This window comes from Triticum aestivum, chromosome 7B (genome assembly GCF_018294505.1).
Source record: "Triticum aestivum cultivar Chinese Spring chromosome 7B, IWGSC CS RefSeq v2.1, whole genome shotgun sequence".
Lineage (NCBI taxonomy): Eukaryota > Viridiplantae > Streptophyta > Magnoliopsida > Poales > Poaceae > Triticum > Triticum aestivum.
In genome coordinates, this window is record NC_057813.1 from 277897351 (window position 1) to 277909943 (window position 12593).

At 46.0% G+C, this 12593-nt stretch overlaps 1 pseudogene; it reads right to left on the reverse strand.

Annotated features, from left to right (window-relative positions):
- Positions 1-2545: 2545 nt before the first annotated feature.
- On the reverse strand, positions 2546-8634 carry LOC123157906 (histone-lysine N-methyltransferase SUVR4-like; annotated as a pseudogene).
- Positions 8635-12593: the final 3959 nt, after the last annotated feature.

Sequence of the window (12593 nt, forward strand, 5' to 3'; positions counted from 1 at the left end):
GAGTTGAGAATTTTCTGTAGCTTTCCAACGGTATATCATTCGCGCAATTCTGATTAACGGTTTAGAATGTATTAGTGAATTACTACGCAAGTACAGAAGAGCAGTACCGACTTTACGAAAAAGAAGTACTGTAGTGTTATGCAGAAGCAGTACCAGATCTTTATTCCGGGCAGTACGAGATTATTGCAGAATATTATTCTATCATCAATTGTAGAATAGACGGCATGTGTGTGTTTATATATATATATATATATATATATATATATATATATATATATATATATATATATATATATATATATCAACTAGGCTTCAAGTGTGTACTTGCTGGTGAAAGTGTTGTCCAATGGGAACTATATTTTGTATTACTCATGTATCCTACAAAGTCTGTCGCACAACCTTGTAACTTCTCACTCCATTTCTAAATTTGTACTAGTCCTCTATACCGTATATTGCGCTGCTCGTACTACTTCCTCCCTCCTGGTTTATTGGTCCCCTTCGTAATTTGTGTCAAATGTTGACCATAAATTTAACTAACTAGATGTTAATGCATGTCATAAAAAATTATATCATTTGGTTCGTATTTTAACATTGTTTCCAATGGTATAATTTTCGGTGACATGCATTGACATTTTGTTAGTTAAACCTATGGTTAAAATGTGGTACGAAATATGACTAGTAAGTAGTACAGCAGTAGTACTAGTATACGTCGGTCAAATTATTCATCATGTCCTCACATTGAACTGACGTGACAACACGTTGCGCGTGAGATGACTCAAGAGTCCCGACAACGTGTTTGGCTCACCCCTCTTGTACTACAACAACACTCTTGCATTCTACAGAGAATCACTCTCCCATTCTCTCCTGGTCTCCACGCCTCCCAGCCGCCGCCTTGTTCCAATCCATTTGGTACGATGAGTGATGAGGTACTGGAGTTGCTATACTTCATTGCAAGTAGTCAAAAGGAAGATGCTGAAAAACTCGATCTCAACAAGGATGCTCTTCAAGCTAGCCGGATGAAGGAAGGAACCAGCGAGGCCGCTCCTATGAGTATTCGTCCAGTTGCCCTGTATTATGATTTGATCTTTATGGGGGGTTTTCAAGTCTTCAGAGTCTACATGTAGCAATGAAGCTGAGACCCCAGTTTGTTTGCGTATTGTGGACTTCAGATTTGGAGTACCACTTATCTGTCAAAATCTTCCATCATTTAGTTAGAACAGTCGATTGATCATACATTGAGTACCATTTAATCGGAATTAATTGATGCAAGTCCAAGAAGGATTGGCCAATGCTGCTGGCTGGAGTCAAGTTCGATCCCATGGATCAGGAGATGATCAAGCACCTTGAGGCCAAAGTGAGTGTTGATAGTGCGAGATCTCACCCTCTCATCGATTTGTTCATACCAACCATTGACAGCGAGCACGGCATATGCTACACCCATCCTGAGAAACTTCCAGGTGAGACACCGATCGGCCTTCTACTTGCACAAATATATTGCTTTGTTTATAGCTCTATTTTCTTTTTAGACATAGACCTAGTGAAGCAATTACAATTTGACAGTTAGTAAAAAGTGAAACAATTGACTGTAGCATGCCAAAGATGTTATGAAAATGCCAACTACGTACAATAAAACCTGTATTTGACAATACTGCAGGTATCACACTAAGTGGCCTAAGCAAGCATTTCTTCCAGTGCAACTCCAGGGCGTTCAAAAGGGGCACGCGGATGCGTCTCAAGATGCAGTCAGAGTGTGGCATGCACGCGATGTGGCACAAGACTGGCAATACCTTGCCGGTGATGGTCAACGACCGGCAAACGGGCATCAAAAAGGTTCTGGTGCTACACACCAACAAGAACTTCGACCAACAGAGGACCTACTAGGTGATGCACTAGTACCACCTTGGGGACCTGGATCAAGAGAAGGAGCGGGAGCTGGTCCTCTGCAAGATTTTCTACTAGACGAACAATAGGGCCAGGACTGAAAAGATTATAAGTTAGTTTGGTATTGGTACTTGTACTACCTGGTTGTCTGCAAGTTGGTATTGTTGTTAAGGATCTTTTGATATGAACTTGGTATTTTCTTTCAACCATCATGTCGAGGGTTGACGCGGATATAAAGCTGAATCATTTATTTCGAAATGAATTTTCAGGCACCTGATTTTTATTTGATGGGTAGCATAAGCACCGTTCGAATTCCCAGTTCTCCAATTTTTTTACATCTTCGAAGTACATAGGGGATCCATCCGGTTTCACAGGCTGATAGTTGGATGCAGCACGTCGGAAGTGGGATGTGGCATGCCAAGCCCAACTACAAATTGTTAAAAGAGAGCAGCGATGGATTTGGACCTTACAGAACAGTTAAGTATCGCGACCTCGATCATGAAGCGCCTCCCATGGACTAAAAAAGGCCTATTCCGTTATTATTAGTTGAAATATGTAAAATATTCCACAATGAAAATAAATATGTAAAATGCAATGAATTTAGTCCGCTTTCACTGAAAAACATCTGATTTGCATGAAATTCATCCGTGGAACCACAAGACGGCTATCCATACAGAGCCTAACCATACAGAACCAGCAGGTTCATGGTCGTATGCATGCAAGTGCATGCACTTATTATCACGATGGAAAAATAATGCTAACATATCAGACGGTGAAACACATGAAGTCTTCAACATAGTCAATAAACGAGAGAATTCTGCAAGTACAGACTGATAACTGGGATCCAACAGGTATATTATTTTTTCAAGTCGAGCAAGTTTCAACTGGGTTGTAGACTGCCCAGGCTTGGTTTTGTTTTTAACGGGCCCAGCCCATGACGACAACAGGGCACAAAGATCAAGCAGGTATCTACTGGCCTCTGGCCTACCAGCCTTAGCTATATTTTATCTTAGAACATAAGCAGGCGGTTTTTTTACTGAATCAAACCCACATCCCAATTATATTTTCCCCTTGAAAGCCATGTCCTACTTCCGTTTTCTAATCTCTACGTATAGTTTTACTAGTTCAGCTACACATATTATTATATTGAAAATACATAAAGTTCCCTTTTCATCTTTACATCCTTATTTTTTTTGTTGTTTCCTTGCCAGCGCTGATTTTTTTACCACTAGTTTTCCCTTCAACCAACTCAATTGTCCCACATCTTATTAGCTTACAAAAACAAAACGATATTTTTTGGCAAATCAATAAGTTATTAAAAATAAATGTTTATCATTTCTGGATTAAAATAGTTCGGACTCCACTGAAATATGCAAAATAAGGTTGAACTTTTTGACCGTGGTCCTGGGCAGAAAATGGGTTGTAATAAATTCCTTAAGAATTATCAAATAGGCTGCAAATTATTAAAAAAATAGCAAATGGGCTCTATGTTGTCTGCCACAGATTTGGAGGCTGACTTGTGGGCCTACTAAGTTCATGCGTACACAAGGTTTCTCGAAAAAAGAAACTTAGTTAACAATCGATTACCAGCGCCAGACTGTTAGATGTCAATCTAACGACAATCATGCTTTTTAAGTCTCTGATCTTGCTGCTTCAGCCACCCAAACCAGCATCAGCGGAACCACCTACTCCCGCCTCCCATGGCTAGCTGTGCTATCGGGCAGGCCTCATGGGCCCACCATACTTGCATCCCTGGCCTGGCTATCCCTCTACTCACCCACACCTCCTGTTATTCTCCAGCGACGGCAGCCTCACACTGCAGCCGAACAAGTAAACCCTCGTACCCACTTCGTGTGGGAAACAACTATCGAGTCTTCCTTGGCTCCGGGTCGTTCCCTTACTTGGCCTCGTTGTTGTCCACCACCTTGGTGCTCTCGGCACGGCGTGCTCAATGAACGACATCCATCAGAAGAGGACTGTATGTGCATAGGCTGACAGATGGGTTCATGGCCGCACGCAAGGAGGTGCCTCTTTTTTTGCATGTAGGAAGTGCCTCCTTATTACACACAAAATAATGATTCCTCCTCCTGACAGTTAGGACCCACCGGAAGGGCCTCTGTATTTCGCGAAAAAAACATTCCCCCGCTGAAAGCTTGGATCCACTAGCTATTACGCACAAAAATAATGAATAGCCCTGCTACAAGGTCGGTCCCACCATATTTGGAGGCTGACTTGTGGGCCTACAAAGTTGACGCAGATGCAAGGCTTTGTCAACTTAGTCAATATAAACGATTCTAGTTGTGGTGATCGTACGATGTCCATCCAACGGTCGTTGTGCTTCTTCTACCTCTGGCCTTCTTGCTCCTGCCGCTAAAACCAGCGCCGGCCGTGCCGCCTGCTCCTGCCTCTCGTGGCCGGCTGTGCTGCCACGCAGGCCTCACCGCCCCACCCTACTCCGACCGCTGGCCAGGCCTTCCCTCTACTCACCCACACCCCATGTTATTCTCCGGAGACAGCACCCTCAAACCGCAGTAGAAGCAGTCAACCCTCATATTCCCCTCCACGTGGGCATCCACTGCTGCGTATTCCCCGGCTCCGGGTCATTCCCTTCCTAGGTCGCATCGTCGTCCACCACCTTGGTGCTCTCGGGCGGTACGGCATCGTTAATGCGGTCAACGAACGACAACCATCAGAAGAGGATTGTAAGTGGAGAGGCTGACAGTTGGGTCCATGGCCACACGCAAAGAAGTGCCTCCTTATTACGCACAAAAAATGATTCCTCCACCTGACACCTTGGACCTACCGAAAGGGTCTCTGTATTTCGTGAAAAAAATGTTGCCCCTGATAGCCGGGACCCACCGGCTTTATCTTCGCATGGAAGGAACTGCCTTCTTACCCCCTGACAGCTGGGACCCACTAGGTTGAAGCGAAGGTAGCGTTATCTGTCCGGCCATGAACGTGTATGTATGTAGCGGTCGATCGGTCTCTCTGCAGTGATGTACCGTGGCCGAGTAAGGAGCGGCACGTGTTGAAGTAGAGGCGCCGATGTAGCATGTCACGCAGTCCCGTCTATATCATGTACACGTACGTACGGCCACGCTGCAATAGTAAATACGGCTACGTACGTACATACGAGTGGGGTCTCTAACGCGTACAGCGACTAATCTTGTTCATCGGCAGGCAACCGGCTGGGTCGAAATGGAGTAAATAGTGTTGCTTGTTCATCGGGAGCCAACCGACTTGGACAAAACAGCCGAAACGAGGTCTGGCGTACCGCAGAACGGAGGAAACGGGCCTTCTGTTCGACCGCGTACGGTCAAAACAGGGTCATGTTCATTGGGAAGGGTCTGGCGTACCACAAAACGATGGAAATGGACTTCTGTTCGAGCTCCTACGGTCAAAACAGGGTCCTGTTGATTGGGAGGGGTGTGGCGCATCGCAAAATGGAGGAAACGGTCTTCTCTTCAACCTCCTACAGTCAAAATGGGGGTCCTGTTCATCGGGAGGGGTGTGGTGTACTGCAAAACGAGACTCCACGGGCTACTGTTCATCCACTGTCTACTGCCTCGCTCCTGCCTCCACGGGATACTATTCATCCACCGTCGACCTCCTCCAGCCTCCACCTGCGACTGTTCATCCACGGCGTCTCCCTCCTGCCTCCACCAGCTACTGTTCATCCATGGGCTCCTGTTCATTCATCCTCCACTGGCTACTATTCAACCACCCCTCCACGGGCTACTATTCATCCAACCCTCCACCAGCTACTGTTCAACCAGCCCTCCACAGGGGTCCTGTTCATCCACCCCAACTGGTTCGATCGGGGTCCTGTTCATTCAACGGCAATGACCTCTACTATACCACGGGGTCCTGTTCATCCAACCCCCACCTGGAACTATTCATCCAACCCCCAACAATGCTCACTGGTCATCAAGAGGCAGCAGGTTTGATCGGCTTCAGTTAGCAGCAGTAGCGAAGGGACCGCTCGATCGGGTACAGTTAACAGCCAGGGATCGATCGATCGCTCGGGTTCAGTAACGCGTAGCTAGTGCAATCACTTGGGTTTAGTTAGAGCCCAACGCCTCGCACCCATGTGCATACTTGTACGAGAGAAACGTGCAATCCCTCCGTGCATCGCTCGGCCCCGACCACCCACCGTAACCAAGAACTCCTCGATATTCTCCTCGTCCTCGCTTCTACCATGGTTTTTTTCGTCATGGACGGCCCAAAGAATGTCATGCACCTGCGTCTCCGGCCCGCCCAGGATGAAAAGCCCATTTTATGTCATGATTGTTTGTCACAGAAGTAGGAGGCCACCACATCTATGTAGATACCGGGTTTTGTCACAATTATTGTCATAGAAGTGTCATAAGCATGACAGAAAAAATCGTTCAGCCCAAAATGTCACAGATGTGTCTTTTTTTGTAGTGTAACCATCTTTGATCAACGAGCTAGTCAAGTAGAGGCTCACTAGGGACACAATGTTTGTCTATGTATTCACACATGTATTTAGGTTTCCGATCAATACAATTCTAGCATGAGTAATAAACATTTATCATGAATAAGGAAATATAAAATAACAACTTTATTATTGCCTCTAGGGCATATTTCCTTCAACAAACACTTACCCGCGTTAACTCCTCAAAAGCCTCTATTTTCTTGGCAGTGAATAATGCAAGCTGCGTTAAGAGGGGGGAAACATTAATTACTCAGAAGCATGTAGCTGCAAATCAAGCACCTTCTGTGCTGAAATCAATATAAATTGCCAAAAATCAGTTACATGGTAATAACGTCGATCAGGAGTCTCGACTTCAACAGGTATAATTACCAAATTTGCATCATAGCATCTACATGGAAAAGCATTATTATTAGACACAAATCAGCGAAAAGTACAAATATAGCATTAATAGACAAGGCTGCTGACGCCTTTACAAATGGACATATGGGAAAAGAGTCCTAGCATACCTATGGTAATCGCCCGATATTCCCATAAAATGTTAGATCAAGGCAGAGAGCTTCCTCGTCTCTTAGCACCCCTTCAAAACCCCAACTATCATCTAGGAGCACTGGATCCACATGCTTAGAATTTTTGGCTTTTCTCTCATGTAGTGCAGAACTTGTTAGTACTGCCCCAACTAATTCACAGATGAGAGAACCTTTTGGCAACCCATCCAGCGTCTGTGGCCCCCAGCCCTTCCCTTCATTCGTAAAAAAACACCTGAATCACGGAATAATGGTAAGCTCATATCCATGCTACAAAGTTGACACCAAAGTAAAGGGAACAAAGTGAAGTTTTGATTTGCTAGTGCTTACAAGAATGGAGCAAGAAACACATTAATATAGGAAAACAAATGAATAATGTCAATGGCCATTCATCAAAGAACAGAATGGTCAATGGTCCATAAACAAACTACTGATGAGTGATCATCATCCAAAAATGGGAAGCCACAAAAGTATAACAATTGTGATAACCTATAGATGTTTTAAGATAGTACCTGGAGATTGCATGTTATCCCAGGCTGAATCACACGATTTCCACACTGCATGCCACAGCCACATTTACTCCAACACTCCTTAATGAATTTTCTAGCAAGATGGCCTTTGCATGGATCTAGTGAGGGCTTCGTCTTATATATTTCAAGAGAGCAAGCTTTACAATAGCACTTATTATCCTTTTCTGGGAAGTGATTAACAACAATGCACTCATCAATTAATTTTGCCCTGACCAGGCCCTCCGGTGTGTATGCAATCTCACCTCTAGTTGATCTTGCACATGCACATGGATGTGATTCTAATAAGCAGTTTCCTGCACAATCTGTGCAGCAATCCTCATCACCAATCCACGCAACTGAGGTGTTGACATAAGAACTTTGGAAAATGAGATTCTTTCTTATGTAATAGAACAATGGTAGACAATTATCACTACAAATTCGCTTATAATAGGTATTCTAACTCATTCTTCTCCCTTGGTTATGTTAGCAACATCATGTTGTGGCCTTTGCTTAAAAAGTGCTTCCTGAGGCTGATAAGCAACTACCCAATTTTGAAAGCTAGGTTTCAAGGATGATCCTACGGCAGCATTACCATTCCCATCAACAACATGCTTACAAGTGATTAGCTTCACAAAGGGAGCATACGTCTCCAAAGCATGTCCTTGCAAGCTGCCACCATTGTTTTGAGCTTCAAAATGCACAGCACGTGACTCCGCAACATATTGGCATATCTCATTCATCAGCTTGCCAACAGAAAAATCAGGAGGTAGGGTTTTGTACGAGCGGAGACATTTATCCTCAACCATTTTGAAAACCTTGTCCAAACTAATGCAGACCTCTGAATGGTCAAATTTGCATTTCCATGACTCGTTCACCTCACCCGGGGTGGATGAAGCTACATCAAGTTCAACAAAAGATGCCTTGTGAGTCTTTTGAACAGTAGAATCTACCCCATCCTTGACTGCATGTTGGCTGCTGTCCAGATTTTGGTCGTGGTTAACTATGCTAGCTCTAGCATCAGAACCCCAAGTCAGCATGTCCCTTGTTTTACAATGTTCAATTAGCATGTTGTCCCCACCTATTTATTTTTATTTTTCAAATACAATAGATCCAATTAGAACAAGAATATTGCCGACAGAAACTCATCCCAAATAGAGAATTATCAAAGCAACTACTACAATTGCACATACATCCAAAAAAGGAAAGAAAGCAACCAAGCAAATGCTAAAATGAACCACATACATGTGCACCGGGAAACCGCCATAAGGACTTAAACAATTTGGTAATATCATAGGGAAAATGTTGAGTTTCATTTCCAGAGCATACAAACATCAGTATGAACTATAATCTCAACTAAAACTAATGCAAACACTACAAAAAAAAGACACATCCGTAACATTTTGGGCTGAACGAAAAAAAATTATGTCGTACTTATGACACTTCTATGACGATAATTGTGACAAAACCCGGTATCATCATAGATGTGGTGGGCTCCTACTTCCATGACAAAAAATCATGACAGAAAATGGGCTTTTCATCCTGGGCAGGCCGGAGACGCAGCTGCATGACATTCTTTGGGCCGTCCATGACGGAAAAAACCGTGGTAGAAGCGAGGGCGAGGAGAATATTTGGGAGTTCCCAGTTACGGTGGGTGGTCGGGGGCCGAGCGATGAGCGTGTCTCTCGTACACGTACGTGCGTGGGTGTGAGGCATTGGGCTCTAACTGAACCGGAGCAAGGTGTCGCCTAACTGAACTCGAGTGATTGCGATATAGGCTACGCGTTACTGAACCCGAGCAATTAAGTGATTCCTTCGCTACTGCTGCTAACTGAAGCCGATCGATGCTACCTCTGGATTCACAATGAGTGTTGCTGAGGGGGTTGGATGAACAGTTCCTAGTGGGGGTTGGATGAACAGGACCCCGCGGTGTTGCCGTTGGATGAACAGGACCAGATTGATCGAGCCGGTTGGGCGTGGATGAACAGGCCCCCCGTGGAGGGCTGGATGAACAGGACCCCTTGGTGGGAAGGTTGAACAGTAGCCGATGGAGGGCTGATTGAACAGTAGCCGGTGGAGGGCTGGATGAACAGTAGCCCGTGGAGGGGTGGTTGAACAGGACCCCGTGGAGAGGGCTGGTTGAACAGTAGCCGGTGGAGGAGTGTGTGGTGGTGGCTGTATGAACAGGAGCCCATGGATGAACAGTCACAGGTGGAGACTGGAGGAGGTCGACGGTGGATGAACAGTAGCCCGTGGAGGCTGGAGGAGGTCAACAGTGGAGATGAATAGTATCCCGTGGAGTCCCATTTTGCGGTACGCCACACCCCTCCCGATGAACAGGGCCCCGTTTCGATCGTAGCGCTCTAACACAAGTGTGTTTCCTCTGTATTGCGGTGCGCCACACCCCTCCCGATCAACAGGACCCCGTTTCGACCGTAGGAGGTCCAACAGAAGTCCGTTTCCTCTATTTTGCGGTACGCCAGACCCCTCCCGGTGAACAGGATCCTGTTTCGACCGTGGCCAATTGAACACAAGGCTGTTTCCTCCGTTCTGCGGTACGCCAGGCCTCATTTCCATCGGCTGTTTCGACCAAGCCCTCCCGATGAACACGACGACGCATTCTGTTCCGACCCAGCCGGTTGGCTCCCCATGAACACGACGATGACGCAGTTTCTCCGTTCTGACCTAGCCATGTACACGAGCCTTGGCTGTACGTATGCACGAGTAGGCATTCAAGACCCCGCTCGTATGTACGTACATGGCCGTATTTACTTTCTTGCACCTTGACCGTTGTACGTACGTGTATATGCTACGTGTGCGCCTCTACTATGACACGTGCGCGCCTCTACATCGACCAGTATATACGTACACGTTCGCGACCAGAATGACAACACTACGTACGCTTCGACCAGGTGGGTCCCGACTGTCACACACTTCCTTGCGTGCGAAAATGTAGCTGGTGGGTCCCAGCAGTTAGGGGGGCGATTTTTTTTGCCCGTAATATGGACGCACTTCCTTGCGTGCGAAGATGTAGCTGGTGGGTCCCAGCAGTCAGGGTGCAAACATTTTTTTGCAAAATATAGTGGCCCGTCCGATGGGTCCCTGTTGTCAGGTGGAGGAATAATTATTTTGCGCGTAATAAGGAGCTAATTGTTTGCGGCTACCGTGGACCTAGTTATCAGCCTCTCCACGTATAGTACTCTTCCGATGGAAGTCGTTCCTTGACCACATAGACCACGCCGCACCGAGAGCACCAGGGCGGTGGATGACGGTGAGGCCTAGGAAGGGGACGACGCGGAGCAGAGGAAGACGCGGCAGTGGATGCCCATGCGGAGAGGAGTACGAGGGTTCATTGGTTCGGCTATGGTGTGAGGCTGCCGTCGTTGCAGAATAATAGGGGGTGTGGGTGAGTAGAGGGAGGCCTGGCTAGCGGTGGGAGTAGTAGGGGCGGTTAGGCCTCCGCGGCATCACAGCCGGCCATGGGAGGCAGGAGCACGCGGCACGACCGGTGCTGGTTTGGGCGTCTGTAGCAAGAAGACCAGAGGTTGAAGAAGCACTACGGCCGTTGGATGGACATCGTATGGTCACTGGAGTTAGAATCATTCATATTGACTAAGTTGACAAAGCCCTCCGTCCCAGTCAACTTAGTAGGCCCACAAGTCAGCCTCCCACTATGGTGGGTGCCAGCTAGCAGGGGTATTCATTTTTTTGTGCGTAATAAGGAGGCACTTCCTTGCGTGCGAAGATATAACTGATGGGTCCGACCTGTCAGCGAGGGGAATGTTTTTTTCATGAAAACAGAGCCCCTTCCGGTGGGTCCTAGCTGTCAGGTGGAGGAATCATTATTTTACGGGTAATAAGGAGGCATTTCCTTCGTGCGGCTGTGGACCCAGCTGTCAGCCTCTCCACGTACAGTCCACTTCCGATGGATGTCATTCATTGACCACGTTGACCAGGCCGTGCCGAGAGCACCAGGGCGGTGGACGACAGCGTGGCCTACGAAGGGAACGACACGGAGCCAGGGAAGACTCGGCAGTTGTTTCCCACGCGGAGAGGAGTACGAGGGTTTACTGGTTCGTCTGCCGTCCCCGGAGAATAACAACATGTGTGGGTTAGTAGAGGGAAGGCTAGGCCAGCGATGGGAGTACTGTAGGGCGGTGAGGCCTGCGCGGCAGCATAGCCGGCCGCGGGAGGAGGGAGCAGGCAGTCCCGCGAGCGCTTGTTTAAGCGGCTGGAGCAGGAAGAGCAGAGATTGAAGAAGCACGACGGTCGTTGGATGGACATCCAACAATCACTGCTCTCGTGTGTTGACTAAGTTGACACGGCGGCGTGTGCGTCAACCTTTTTTTAGGAAAACATATGCGTCAACCTGTAGTAGGCGCACAAGTCAGCCTCAAATCTATGGAAAACAATATACAACCCATCTGCCATTATTTCTAATAACTAGCACAATGGCCCGCTCGATACGCGGGCTAGAATTTTACAAAGTTTAATGGTGACAACATAATATTTGATTTGTCCAAAGAACTTTTTGAACCTACTGTGTTAACATTTACATATATAAACCTTGTGCGATCATCGTAATTTTGTCTTTGATATGTTTGTGTTTTTTATTTATATAATATATATTTTGTCCCATCATCATTTACTTGCTAATTATGCATGGTGTATAAACAACTTTTATATGCATTGTTCAAATTTTATATTTATCATTTCTCTGATGTTTTTGTCGTGTTGCTTAATTTTTTTTTATTTTTGTAAACACAAGGTTAATAGTTCTGATTGTTTCCGGGTAGTCATAGGCGAATTTGGTAATGCTGTTGAAGATTGATGTATTATTTTTAGTGATTTTTGTACGTAAATGATTTATATTTATATAATATACACATCCATGAAAAATTTCTTGGTAGGTATTTGCTTCCATGATTATATTAGAAATAAGTTAAGACACGTGTAGTCAACAGTACAAACGGTGGCTTACATTTTCACGTTATATAGTTTGCTCTCATAGTGTGCACTCTACTACATGCACAAAACGTCATTGGTTTAATGGGTCCCACCAGGCTGTTTCTTCACTTTCCCATTCTGTACTTTTCTTGACTTCTCGGTTCTTCTTTCGCACTCACACAGCGAGATGTTCCTCTAGCCCGATCCCCTTTCTCCTTTCCTCAATCTCTCTGGGCACTCCAAAATTGCTGCTGTCGAATAGCTCCCATCAACTCTGTT